The sequence below is a fragment of the Acomys russatus genome, chromosome 2 (assembly GCF_903995435.1).
Source record: "Acomys russatus chromosome 2, mAcoRus1.1, whole genome shotgun sequence".
NCBI classification, from domain to species: domain Eukaryota; kingdom Metazoa; phylum Chordata; class Mammalia; order Rodentia; family Muridae; genus Acomys; species Acomys russatus.
This window is the reverse complement of record NC_067138.1, coordinates 15,899,446-15,914,445: the sequence shown is the minus strand read 5'-3', so window position 1 is coordinate 15,914,445 and position 15,000 is coordinate 15,899,446. Positions and strand designations below refer to the sequence as shown.

Sequence of the window (15,000 nt, the reverse complement as noted above, 5' to 3'; positions counted from 1 at the left end):
GCCCCGCAGCAGCGATGGCCAACTGAAGCCTGGGTACCACAGAAAGCGCTCAAAGAAGAATCACCGTTTTACCAGGGTTAGCAAAGGTGGCTGCAGTGTCAGCTGGCATTGGTGAGGATCGTGTTTTCTGCCCATCACATGGTAAGAGGTGTTTAAGCTCCCCTGCAAGAAAGGCAGGATTGCCCCCCCCCCCCCCCCCCCCCCAACAACCAGCTTTGGTCCTGGGGACAACTCATGGTTTGGTGCGCACAAGGAGACCGCATTCCCCCCCCCCCCCCAAGCTTCCTCACTTCAGCGCGTTCCACAAGTCATCAACTCTGTGAATAGCAGCATCTGAATTCTTTCTGGGATAACTGATCTTTGGGAATCACAATGGTATAAAGAAGGAAGAGTGCGTTCAGACTGAAGGAGACCTTCGATAAGAAAGAGAAGGGACAAGGGTTTTGAAGCCACGTTTTTTGAGCGTTCAATGTTAGTAGGTTAAAGGGGCAGAGGAGACCATAAACACGCGTGTACCATTTTCCGTCTCCCAGGAGCTAGCGGAAAAGAAGCTTTACATATCTTCCAAAGCCTTTCCCTGAAAAAGTCTCCCGATCTCTTCCTGTCCTTCTTGGGCCCACGCCCCACCCCATGCATCAGGAAACAGCATAACGGGTATTTTTCATCTTAAGCAACTAAACCAGGTTCAGTAACAATATACATGAGCCTCCATCCTTCGGCTTACCTGGTAAAACTGCTAAGCTCCGGAGCTAGGGCGACCTCTTCATGTCATCTCTTAATAGTTGCATTCATACATTTATCTAAAACCACACCCTTCCGGTTCTTGACCCAAAAGGTCGTCCGTTCAGTGAGTTTTCCACTGAACAAAATCCAATAATTCTCTCTCATGGTTTCTAAGACCTCACACTCTTTTCCTGAGTATTCATATTGGCTGTTCATTAGCCACAAAGCTGGTGATTAAATTCTGTGTCCAAGGTTCTACAATTTGTCCGTACACTTTTGAACAAGATCCCAAAATTATTTCTTGGTAGATCGGAGACTTTCCCACACAGCCAGCAGACATTGATCACGCAGAACCAAACCTACCTACTGATATTGTGGGTCCACAGCGAGATAGAGTCTTTTCAAGGCAAATATGATTTCATTGCTGGCAACAAGTGTCCGGCCTTTGTGATCAGAAATGGGGAAGCTCATCCGCAACATTGCAGGGTTTTATATTTACACCTAGCGTCTTACCAGACAGTCTGCGCTATCTGAAAACTTTGTACACAGGAAGCTGTAAACAACAAACCTGTGGGCGATTTGCATAATAAATGTTACCCATTGACTCTAACTCTATGACCATCCCTGACTGGTTGGTATTCTGAGATGGCCTGGATAGAAGCCACTTTCCTCACACTGTTTGTAAGGTCTCGTGGGCAGTGAGCACCTAAAGAATGTGTTTTGCTCTAAAAACTCCGTTTAAAGAAAATTATATGTGATCTGTCTCCTTTGTTCTGATTTCTAAAACAGCTAACTCCTTGTTTTTAAAGGACCCATTCAACGAGCTATTCAAAAGAGGAAACTGAGAAACTTTAGTAAATCCTATCTAAAAAGAAAAAAGAAACACACACACACACACACACACACACACCCGTAGCTCTTTGATCTCTCTGGCATTATTACAGTACTGAAGTAACAGCCAACCCCCTCATTAGAAAAAAAAAAAAATCCTGTGGATTAAGTAACTGTTTATCTCCTGAGCATAATTACTTGCTGGACCTGAAGCCTTTCATTCCTGTGAACGTGATGTTAAACCGATGAGATTAAAAAAGAATATCACAGCTCTGACTGTTCCTGTCACAAACTCCTGGCAAAAATGACCAGCTGTAGCAGGGATGTGTCAGGTATCATTTCATAAGGAAGAAGGTTCTGGGAGGCGCCGATATGTAAAAAGGTTTTTTTTTTTTTGTTTTTTTTTTTTTTTTGTTTTTTTGTTTTTTTTTTTTATTGACTAGAAACCACCGGCATCTGGAAGGGAAATGCCTTCTGCCTTCCTTGCCCAGAACTCTTGCAGAACAGAGCAACCACTCACAGGCCCAAGGCGCAATTTTAAGAAGTAGCCTTTGGGTCCTCTAGCGGTGTGGCTGCAGTCCTGCTCTCAGCAACCCATTTAATTCCCTTTAATGATACTTCCGCCCCTTTTCTGAACCTCTTGGGCAATGAATTAGATTCGCATCCTAGGATCACAGGCTTCTTCCTGTCACTTGTTCTGAAGCACTTCCTAGCCTGAGTAAATGCAGCCCCCAAGAGGTGATGAGGTGTTGCTCCGAGGGGAGGGGAAGGTGCCTGGTTTCAGATGGGACGTGCACCTCGACTCAACCTGGCTGGGCTGGTGGTGCCAGGGAGATGCAAGAGTTGCTAGCTCCAGTTGGAGGCATCAAGCCACAGGGGTCCTTGCCCTGCTGATCTCAGAATGCGGCCTGTGGCAGTCACTGAGGGATGGCTGCTAAGGCCCGACGGTCGCAGCGGTCCAGCCAGAAAGCTCTGGGACTCGCTGGCCCGCAAGCCACACGGCCTGGGAACCGGGAAATTGCTCCCAGGCGGAGGCTCTCTCGCTGCTTTCAGTTTTCATTGAGACTCGCTGGTTACTGTTTAACATCCCCACCCACGATTCAGTTTGTTTAGTAAATCGATCTCACTGTGAGAGTCTGGTCCCGGCCCCGTCGCCATTGAGCAAAGCTAATATTCTCCCGGCATATGGTCCCCAAAAATCTTTGCTAGAGATCCAGGAAAAAAACAAACAAACAAACAAACAAACAAAACAACAAAATCCCAGTGCTACCTTTCCTGGAGCCCCACCCCATCTCCTGGCTGGCTGCAAACTTCCTGGCCCCCGGGGACGGTGCACCGCGGGACACCGCTGTCAGGGCCGGTGGGGACCTGCCGATGAGATGCAGCGCAAACCGCGCAGCTGAGTGCTTCGCGGGAGCTCCGGAGCTGCTGGCCTGGGTGAGTCGCTCCGCCCGCGCCTGGTGCCAGGGGAATGATCGGCTCCACGCCTCCCCCACCCCCGCTGTCCTGCACCGGGAGTCTCAGTTCCCCTAAGTAGGAGGTTGAGAGGCTGAGCACCCTGATCCCTAGGCCTGATATTAAGAGGCAGATCACCCCCAGGCCTCCTCCAGCCCAGGTGGGCTGAAGAAAGGGTGGAGGCTGCTGGAGTTTGAGATTGTTCAAGCCCTTTCTTCTTCTCCCTGGAAAAAGAGAACAGAAACTGCATTTGTTTGAGTGTCTTGGAAAGCTTTGGGGGCTGTTGTCGCTGGTCACGTGATTCTAAGATTTCTTGGTGTTGGGGGGGTTCCCTGGAAGTTGGGGGGGTGGGTCCAAGCTAGGACACGTGACTGAATATTAAGGGACAATAGAAGTGTGAGGGTTGGTGCTTGGTGCAGAAGCATCCCCGCTATGGCCTATAGTCAAATGTGATCCATATATTTTTCAGACATTTGGGGCTTAGGTGCCTTCTGGTGATGCTGTTGGAGGCAATTGTGAAAATTGTGTATTTTAGTAAAAGGACTTTGTGAAGAAGATTTGGCCTATTGGATGTTGAGGTAATCCACATTTGGATTAAATGACAGTCATGCAGTGTCTAAGAGGAATAAACGAGTAGGTGATAAGATCTAAGAAGTGCCTATGATGATCCCTACCTTAGGGGATGTGTTTTTAAGGGTGTCTGCAAATGGAACTAAAGTTTGCAAAACAACCTTAGTTTTCATTTGAGGACGAGGGCTGGAAAAATATAAGCACAGGAGCCCTAAACGTTGTGGGATAGCCTGCAAATAGGGAAGCTCAGTGATGGTAGCATTTCCTGTTCGCGCTTTAGTTACTTTATCTCACTTATTTTACACATGACTTGTTTCTTGTCACAGGCAGGTACTATTCCTCCACTTTGACTATCACCATTCATAGTCATCTTCCTGCCCCTCCCCTTAGCAGCCTCCCTCAGATCTCACACTTCTGACTCAGGCCACCTGATCTTCGGTGTCTGAAGGAAACCCTTGACCAAGTCAATGTGGAAATTGACAGCAATTGGCTTTCTCCTTGCTAGTCCCTTTCTCTTCACTTATAAGTCTGCAAATACGGGAATGTCAGCAAGCTTTAGGAAGGCACCCTTAACTAAAACATCCCTGTAAAGATTTCAAGAGACGTTTTATTCTGCAATTTTGGCTATAAGCTTATGGGACAACACAAATTAATTTTAGGGATTTTTAAAATACTCACCATGGAAATAATAACTATAGTCTCAGTGCTCCATTTTTAAACTTCAAAACCGACAAGGAGATTTTCAACAAGAAGTTGACAACATTTTAAACACTGGCCTACATACCATGTTGCAAGCTCAGTAAGTATATATTCATTAGAATGCTTCATTACTTTCAAAATCCTTGTTATTTCTATAAGTTCCAGAAGTAATTCTAGTTTGTAAAGAAACATGCAAATTTTAGTACAAACGTAAAGAAAATGGCGGTCTACTTGTGTGTAAAGCCTTTGTTGAAATTTGGGTTTGTATCTTCACAATCTTCAAGTGTATAGCTCATGAGGGTTCAATGGCTTCAAAAGCTGAATAATGACTCATATTATATCAAAGTATCCACTCTAAACTAACTATGCTTATGCCAGACACACTGAATGCCAATTTTTAAAATATTGCCACTCTAAGGAGCCTTGCTAGTGCAGTAGGTAGTGTGTCAGTCTCATAAAATGTTGCTACTCTCTAGTTGAACAGTGCTGTCCAGTTTGGAGAGCACTATGTGAGGATTGTACAAGTCATCCCTGGGCGAGTGAGTTTGGGTAGCTGAGAGTTTTGCTTTGCAGGTGTTAACAAATCTTTGGAATGCTATCAAAGGGCTGGGGATGTAGCAATTGCCTAGCATGTACTGTGCTCCCAACATCACCATAAAAGATGTTCCTGTATTTATTACCACTTGTCCAGGGATGGCTGCAGATACTGGTTCCTGGTGAGAATTTCAATATTCTAAGTGTCACTGGTGGCCTCACAGTAGTTGTGATCTGTGTAGCTATTGATTAATATGGTTGTCATCTTCCTAAAGTAGGATTCTCATCCTAGGGCCAAGATCAGCTTGAAAGAAAGAGTTATCGTTATGGGCTGTGGATCCTTTATCTTTGTCTTCTTTGTCTACTTTGCCATCACCATTTTCTTTCTTTCTTTTTCCTTTACCAGTTCTTCCCTCTCCTTCTCCCCCGTCCTCCTTCTCCTCCTTCTTCTCCTTCAAGAAGGGTTCTTTTTTGTCCTACACTGGCCTGGCTTTGAGATTGCTATGACTTAATGGACGATCTTGACTTTATTACCTCTTCTACCTCTCCAGTTCTGAGATTACAGGTACGCATCTGTCATACCTGACTTAGGTGATGATAGAGAAAAACCTCAGGGGTTTGGACATGGTAGATAAACACTCTCCAGAGTGAGCTGTATTCTCAGCTCTCTCTTTTTTTTTTTTTTTTTTTCACACAGGGTAGACCAGGTTCACAGGGATTTTCCTGTGATGGGATGCAGGGGTTAGCCACCATACCCTGCTGGGTTCTTTACAGTTATCCAATTTTCCAAATAAGGAAGTCTCACATCTGGCATATTGAATGTCTGTGAAAACCGTATTCCAGGAGGTAGTGGTAAGAGGAGCTAAGCCCTAGGCTTACTCCCCCAACCAACCATGGAATACCATCTCTGATGACCTCAGCAGAACATATATATTGACATTATTTTTACCTTTTCTATAAATTGCACCACAACATCTACTTAAGTTATCGAATTTGTACCATTCCTTTAAATAAATAAATGTGGGGGTTTAGGAGACAGCTCCATTGGTAAAGGGCTTGCCACACAAGCATAAGAATATGAATTTGCTCTCTAGAACCAATCTTGGAAAACCAGGCGCAGACTCTTATAAGCTCAAGACATGAAGGCAAACATGGATACCTTGCATTTATGTGCTAGCCAGTCAATCCTAATCTATGAGCCCCAGGCTGAAGAGACACCCTGTCTCAAAATCTCAAGGTGGATTGTGCCTGAGGTGCAACACCCGTGTTTCTCCTCTTACCTCCACTCACTCACATGTGTGGATACACACATTCATATACATGAACTTCTGTATATAATAAGCACACAAAGAAATTCAGTACAAAAGATAAGACTTACTTTCATACCTATGCCAGTGTGTACAAACTCTCTCTCTCTCTCTCTCTCTCTCTCTCTCTCTCTCTCTCTCTCTCTCTATCTCTCTCATACACACACACACACACACACACACACTTAATATGTAGTTGTATTATCCTAAGCAATTTTCAAGTCTTTATAATAGTTCTACATAGTATTAAGCTCTTTATTTTACAAATAGCACAAATGAAACAGAAAGAAAGAAATTATGAGCAACATTCACAAGAGTCAAAGCTGGGGATTCCAGGACTGCCATGTGGCTCTGAGACAGAAAAGAAACCATGGATGCCTCGTGCATACAGTTATTCAAGCCACAGCTGTCCCCAAATGAGGGGGTGTGAGGGCTGAGACCTTGGCACTGCAGGCAAAGCCATGTTCCTTTGCTGTTGGTCTGGAGAGGTATTTCTAGGTCACAAAGTGGATGTGGGAACTAGTTCCTGATGTGTCCTGTGCAGAGTTCCATTCTCACGGATCTGGCACTGATGCAAGTATCTTAATAGTCTCTTGCCCATTCACTTTAAGGGCACCTTAAAGAGTAGCTATGCCTAGCCCTCCCAGCCTGTAGCTTAAGACGTTGGGGTAGACTGTGTTGTTTAGGTGGTAGAATCAGCCGATGGCATGGAATGCCACACTCTTGTTCCTACCCTTCATTCATAGTGGTTTTCTGTAAAATGCACAAGTAGTTCAAAATGTATTACAAATGTATCTTAATATGTAGGATGAAATGATTATTTGTAATTTATTTTCTGAGACAAGGTTTCTCTGGTTTGGCCTGGTTGTCTTGGAACTTGCTCTGTTTGCCAGGCTGGCCTGGAACTCAAGAGATCCTCCTGCTTCTGCCTCCCAAACACTAAGATTCAAAGTGTGTGACACTGTTGCCTGGCAATTTGTAATACTTTTTAAAATATTTGTTTTTAGTTTTGGCTATACATATTCGTGCATGTGGAAGCCAGAAAAGGGTATGAGATTCCCTGGAGAAGGAGGTACTGGTGTTGTGAGCCTACTTATACGGGTGATAGTTTTATTTGCTCTTACGTCAAAGATTGTCATATGCATGCAATCAAACAAAGGGCATATGACTTTTAAGAATCTATGAACACCATAGCAACCTGGCCTAAGCCTGTGACTGGCCCTGGGTCCCCATTGATGCCTCCGTAGACTGTCCCAGTTTTCACAGAATCTTTGGCTTTTGTGTGTGAAAGAAACTCATCCCAGCTTGCTCATTGGCTTAGTACATTGTTTGGGCTTTGGCAAGACTCATGTGTCAATCTCAGTTTTGTTGAGAGCAAGCGCATCAGTTTAATCAGCTATTAGGTGAAGACCATATTCCCACATACTACAAACGATGTGGGACTTCTTACATTCTTTATATGAGACACACTCGTTGTTGAGGAGCCATACTTAGATATGACATACTGAAATATGACAGCAAAAGTTGGCACAAACATCTAGATAGTGTATATCTCCATCTTCTCTGTGTTGGCTGAGATCACTTGGACCTGGTGGCTTAACTTTTAAAAGCATTTGACAACTTCTGTGTTTACATACGTCTTAGGGTTTTATTACTGTGAAGAGACACAATGGCCAACTCTTATAAGAGAACTCTTATAAGGCAACTTTTATAAGGGAAAACATTTAATTGGGGTTGGCCTATAGTTTCATAGGTTTAGTTCATTATTATGGCAGGAAACAGGACAGAGTGTAGGCAGACATGGTGCTGGAGAAGGGGCTGAGAGTTCTACATCTTGATGTAAGGGCAGCAGAAGGAACCTATGTACCACATCGGGTGTAGCTTGAGCATAGGAGACCTCAAAGCCCTCCCCTAGAACGACACACTTCCTTCAACAAAGCCACACCTCCTAACAGTACCTCCCTCTGTGCCAAGCATTCAAACACATGAGTCTATGACAGCCATCCCTATTCAAAACACACGCATACTATACTGGACTTTGTAGGTTCTGGTCTTTTTTGTTTGAGATTTGTAGAATCTGTAACTTAAAAATATTATATTTCTTGAGCTGGAAAGATAGCTTGGTGATTAAGAGCACTGCTTGCTCTTACAAATGACCTGGGTTTAATTTCCTGCACCCACTTGGCAGCTGACAACTCTCTGTAACTCCAGCTCCAGGGGATTTGACACCCTCATACAGACATACAAGTAGGCAAAACACCAATGCACATAAAATAACAATAAATAAGTCAAACTATTTAGAAAGTATTATACTTTTTATTTCAGATACCATGGTTATAGCTTGCAAATGAAGACAATTTATATTAACTTAGAAATAAGTTATAAGGATAGTACTAATGCATAGAAGTGCCTAGAAAGCAAACAGAATTCAGAATCCCCACCTTCAAACATAAATAATCTACTGGGAAGACAAACACACACAGTAGTCAGGACGGAATACAGGGTTTGTAATTGCCATAATGCTGTGGAGAAACGGAAGCACAAAAGTGCATTTAGCTTAGATCACCCAGAGAGATTTCACGGAAGAATTAATTCTGTTCTGATTAGGATGTGTTGGGGAGACTCAGAAGGATGTTAGAAGCAGTTGGAGTTCACCTGGAGGAGGAGTCCTGGCAGGAAGCGAAGTAGGGAGGAGCCCAGGACCACAAGGTGGCTACAGTGGATGTAGGTGACAACAGTTGCAACTAGTTGGCTAGTCAAAAGGAAGGCATCCAACCCTAAGTAGACTGACCTATGACTAGTTTTTAGATTTACAGAATTTTGGGCTATGGACTTAAAAGGGTGAGATAAGCAACAGAGTAAAGGGTAGGCAGCTTCACCCAGATGTAAAATGGTATATTCATGATGAAGAGCTAAGGATGGAATTTAGACAGTGAGAGAGTAGGAGAGGCTGAAGCCCACTGGTATCCCATTCTCTAAGCTTATGTAGGGATAGGACACCATTTGCTTTCTAGGCACCTAGTCTTTTTGCTTCCCTTCTGTGCTGTTCTGTGGCTACAACTTAATGGTTCCTAAATTGGAATGGGCCTGTCTCCAGTGCAATGAAACCTTTGATTTGGTCACAGTTATGATTTTGAGTTTTTTCAACTATTGTCTTTCTACATGGGTTCATGTTAAAATTTGATCTGTTCGGTAGAGCTAAAATTTATTAGGTCATTCAGGAAAACTGTTTTATAAATACAAAGAATACTGTTACCTACTTTTGGTTAATTTCCAGCTGGGTAATTTTTTATTTCCAACAAGAGTTGTTATAACTGACAATATTCTTTTTTCTTAACCTCAGCAGCCCAATCTCTTGTAAGGCAAGAGAGCCTTATGCAGGAATGAAATGTGATCATATGTTAATTTTCTAATGTGCTCCCTGAAAAGGCTGTTCTTTTACTAACAGAGCCCTCGTAATGTGACATATGACCACCACAAGCTTAACCCTCTCTGTGTGATATCACTTGGCTGAGGAGAAATGCCATGTGTAGTTCCTCAAATGCACTATGCTAGCTCTATGCCATCAGATATGACATTTCCACCAGTTGGAACACTCTTCGTCAGAGTCATCACTGCTTTCACCTGCTTCAACCTTCCAAGCCAATTTCTACTTATGCTGCAAACCTTCACTTACATGCCACTTATATTTTTTCCCAACCTTTTATCCCTACATGTCATTTTAATTGAGTTTTGTTCTTTCTCTGTGAATTTTTAACTTCATCAAACATGGTGGTTAAAGACTTGATGACGGTCAACCAAATATTAAGGTCTATTAATAGTAAGGTCTATTAGGAGTGCCTACGCTCTGGGATAACTTCAGGAGCATGTGTCTACCTGCTGAATATGTAACTGTAATGGCGAGTGAAGGGACATGCTGATAGCAGGATTATGCCATGTATTAAGAGCCTTATTTTAAAGTTCTGCCTTCTCTGTTGCAAATTAAGCCATGCTATGGTCTTAAGTTTCTCATGTTTGAGGGAGATGGATTTAAGAGAATTACTGTTCACTGAGATGCACTTAGCTACTGAGTACTGGAAAAGTATTATAGATATCTGGAGAGAGGCCCATTAATTTTTCTTAAATGAACTCAAGAAGATAACATCATTTTTATTAACATATTCCTTTTGGTTTTGTTTTGTTTTGTTTTGTTTTAGATTTTTAACAATTTATGGTGTCAGCAAACCTATATTTCCTTAATATTTTACAGTCATTCATTGAAAATAATGGGCTGCTCCTCTTTGTTTTTTAAAAGCCTTTTTTTATTAATTTATTCATATTACATCTCAATGGTTATCCCATCCCTGTATCCTCCCATTCCTCCCTCCCTCCCATTTTCCCCTTACTCCCCTCCCCTATGTCACTTACCAGGAAATTGGGACAGAGGGGAGGATATCCTATTGGGACTCTAGATGAGAGAAGCATGGGAGAATAGCAAAGTAGAAGGATCCAGAGGGTCCTAGAAACCTACAAGAACATTATGATAGGCAGATTTAGGCCCAGGGGTCCCGCTCAAATTATGGCACGAGCCAAGGACAATACAAGCTGTAAACTTCAAACCCCTACCTAGATCTAGCCAATGGACAGGACATTCTCCACAGTTGAGTGGAGAGTGGGGTATGACTTTCACACGTACTCTGGTGCCTCATATTTGACTACGTCCCCTGGATGGGGAGACCTGGTGGCACTCAGAGGAAGAATAGCAGGCTACCAAGAAGAGACTTGATACCCTATGAGCATATAAAGGGAGGAAGTTCCCCTCAGTCATAGTCTTTTTTTTTTTTTTTTTTTTTTTTTTTTTTTTTGAGACATAGCTTCTTTGTGTAGCCTTGGCTGTCCTGGAACTCACTTTGTAGACCAGGATTGCCTCAAATTCACAGAGAACCTCTTGTTTCTGCCTCTGTGAGTGCTGGAATTAAAGCTGTGTGCCACCTCCACCTGGCTTATAAACACATACATTTCTATGACTGTGACAAATATACACAGCTGTGTAACCACTCATACAAGGAAGGTAACAAAGATTTCTTCATCCATACCCTTCATATCTGTTCCCTGGGCTCCACGGCAGTCAGCTTCCTCTGCCACTCCCAGGCAAACTAATCTGACCTCAGCCCACAGTGCCACCTATTCCAGACTACCAGAGAAAGGGAACCAAACAGTCTGTAGACTTCTGTGGTTGTCTGTTTGAATTTTGTACAATTTCTTTGAGATTCATTCATGTTGTTAAACCTGGCAATATTTTCTTCCTTTGGGGGGGAAATCCCAGATTTATGGGGTATAATTGAGATGTAAAAAGGATATATATTTAAAGTACGTAACTTGAAAAACCTCGTCACTTATACGTATACATCCAAAACAACCCTTACAATAAAGATAATATACCTAACACACTGAAAGCTTCTTCATACCATTTCTTACATAAATTTTCACTGCTGTTCCTTTCCTGGTTGATCTACTTTCTGTCCCTTAAACTGGTTTGCGTGGGCGAGGACCTCACACTCATGGGACACTACAGCATTGCCTGTACCTTGCTTCCTTCATTCACTTCAGCAGGCTTACTACTACTTTATTACAGATGTGAACAGTTCACTTTTAAATGTTTTGCTGAAGAGTAGGACAGCCTGTGGAAATGTCACAATTTGTTTACTCTCCTGCTGATGGACCTTGGCTCCTTTCCAGTAATTGGTTACTTCAAATAAAGCCACTATAAACATTCTTGTACAAAGTCTTTGTGTGCACAAATGCTGTTGTTTGTCTCATAAAACTAGCCAGGAGTAGAATGGTGGTTGGGACAGAGCAAATCATTCACCGGGCGTTAGAGTGCATGCACTGTTTTATGTTTCAAAGGGCAGTGGGGAGGATTTACACTTTTTTCATATCCTTACCAAGCATGAGTGTGGGAAGCCTTGCTTGTAGATGTTCTAAAAGCATGGGGTGATGCCAAATGCAGTCTTAATTGTTGTTTCCCATGTGGCTAATGAGTCTGGGAATCTCTTCAAGAGTTGGTCTCAAAACTGAATTTCTCTGGTACAACTGTTCTTCAAATTTGATGCATCCTCTCCACTTTTTAAATTGAGTTGTCTTGTTAAGTTGTAAAAAAAATCTGTCTATCTATCTATCTATCTATCTATCTATCTATCTATCTATCTATCTACCTACCTACCTATTTTGCAGATAGGCCACTTGTAAGATAGAGCTTCTGAAAATATTTTCTGTTCACATGGATTTATTCCTATACAAATGTAGAATTTCACCTAAACAAAAGAGAGCAGAGAGTATTAACATCAGGAGTGTGAATAACACATACAAGTGGAAAAAATAAAGTCTGATCTATGAAGCTATAAGATGCAGTAAAGTGAGAAATAGTAACAGGTGGCATGTTTACAAATATATGAACACTGAATACCAAGACCTTTGTATGTCATCCTGTAGAGTCTAGACTTGTTTTAGTGGGTAGTGATACAAAAACAAATCAATATTATAGTAATGATGGCAGTAATTGAGCTTGAAACTACAGAAGTCTTTCAAATGCTCAGTCAATATTAAACAGGTTTTTGATCCAGTGTTCTCTCTGTCTCTGTTTGTCCCTCTATCTGTCTGTGTCTCTGTCTTTCTGTGTTTCACTATGTCTCTGTCTGCCTCCCCATGTGTGTGTGTGTGTGTGTCTGTCTGTCTGTCTCTGTCTCTGTCTCTCTCTGTCTCTCTGTCTCTCTCTCTCTCTCTCTCTCTCTCTGTGTGTGTGTTTGTGTGTGTGTGTGTGTGTGTGTGTGTGTGTGTGTGTGCGTGTGTCTTTAAACATTTAAGAATATGTGAGGAAGAATGACATGGCTTAGTTTGCCCATGCTCTAGAATTTGCACTGCTGTATTTGGAAAATGAAAACTCACAGTTATAGAATGGTTAGAAAAAAAAGTCCCCAAACACCAGAGATGTTCTCTGTGTGTGCTGTGAATTTTCTTTTTGTTGTTCTTTGTTAACTGACCATTGATGAACAAAGTGAAATTAAATGTTTGTTAATTGGTGAAGAGGAAAAAAGCATCAGCAGGACCACATCTTTTGTTCATAGAGCACTATTCATATGAGCATCTCACAGAGAATTTGAAGAGCTCACTTTTTCAAACAGTTTGAATCAATTCATTTTGTTGATACTTTGCTGCTTGGGGACCCGAGTTCTTTTTCATAATGGGCTACTATTCAACTTGTACCTCATACGGATGACTTCATAAACATGAAAATGTATATGCAGTTTGGAAACCAGCTTCTCCTTTCTCTCTCTCTCTCTCTCTCTCTCTCTCTCTCTCTCTCTCTCTCTCTCTCTCTCTCTCTCTCTCTCTCTCTCTCTCATTCCTCCCTCCTTTTCTCCCCCATTCTTCCCTCTTCTTTCCATCCCCCTCTGCTGTTATCTCCTTGGAAGTTTTGAAGGCTTCTTCTCATTTGCTACTTAACTTTTTTTTTTCTTCATGCTTTTTCCATAGATTCTTTTCATAGTAAAGTAACAAGGAGGTTGTAATCTAGAATATATGAAGTAATTGCTCTCAAGTGCAGGAGTTACACAATCAAAATAGATTAGAGAGATGCCTAGTCTTTAAGAGCACTGCCTGTTCTTCAAAAAGACCTGGGTTAGAGTCCCAGCACTCACATGGCAGTTCACAGCTGTCTGTAACTCCAGGTTCAGGGGGGTCAGATACCCTTTCTGGCCTCTCAAGGCTTCAAGGACAGAAGTACTGGCCAGGCATACATGCAGGCAAAATACTCATACCTGTAAAAAGGGCCAGAAATGGTAATGCGCACCTCTAATCCCAGCACTCAGGAGGCAGAGGCAGAGGCAGGCAGAGTGCTGTGAGTTTGAGGCCAGCCTGGTTAATAAAGCGAGTCCAGGACAGCCAAAGCTAACACAGAAAGACTGCGTCTGGGGAAGAAGGAGGAGGAGGAGGGGGAGGAGAAGGAGGAGAAGAAGACATTAATGTTATTTTGCTACCAAAAATATAATAATTATATAATTGATATGTACAGTATGTCGGCTGTGTTATACTAAATTTTGGGGGGAGGTAAAATCATTTAGTGTACACATGTTAAATCTGGTCACGGATTAAATTCATATTACTTAGATGGTTTGGGACCATGTAGACAATAGAATCAACTAGACTTGATTTAGACTTGATTTAGACTGTGCTCAACAACTGATTTACCTGAACACAGTGTGATGAGATGTACCAGGCATTTAGAACACCTAGTATGTCTTGGCTCAAAGAAAACACACTCAACCAGTATTGAGACTGTTTGCTATCTTGATTCCTCATATTAATATTCCCATATACGTGTACCTCTATTTCCATTGACTGGATATACAAACACACTACTGTAATTAGCAACTACTGTGACTAATTACTTTCTGTATGTCATGCAGTAAAACCTGTACTTATGTGCTCTCATGTAATCCTTAGGTCAAGTTTACATGGAATAAATGGTTACTTTCTCCATTTTACAAATATGGAAACTGAGTCAGAGATAGGCTCAGTTGCCTTTTGAGACCTCTTACCGAGTATCAGTATAAACATGAGTGAGGACCCTTCAGCTCCAGGTCTCATGAAATTCTTCTGATGATTTTATAACCTAAGATGTTCTGAATTGTTAAGCTACTTTCACTTTTCAACAGTATCTTTTAAAGCTAAGAATGAAATAAGCTAATTTCATTTTCTGACTCTCTGTGTCCTATCACTATTTATTTAAAATATAAATGATTTTACTGTTCCCATTTGAAAGTACATTATTTTTATGTCTCTCCCTTTATACAGGATCTTGCTATGTTCGAACTTACTGCAATCCACAATCTTTTTGCCCCAA

The 15,000-nt window shown here is 42.0% G+C and overlaps 1 protein-coding gene across 1 annotated transcript in view; it reads left to right on the top strand.

Annotated features, from left to right (window-relative positions):
• Positions 1–2,790: 2,790 nt before the first annotated feature.
• The window catches only part of Hnf4g (hepatocyte nuclear factor 4 gamma), a 132,180-nt gene continuing 119,970 nt past the window's right edge, over positions 2,791–15,000 (top strand). Inside the window, exon 1 of the mRNA XM_051158551.1 lies at positions 2,791–2,991. The gene's annotated coding sequence lies outside the window, so the exon portion shown is untranslated. The remainder of the gene's footprint in view (positions 2,992–15,000) is intronic.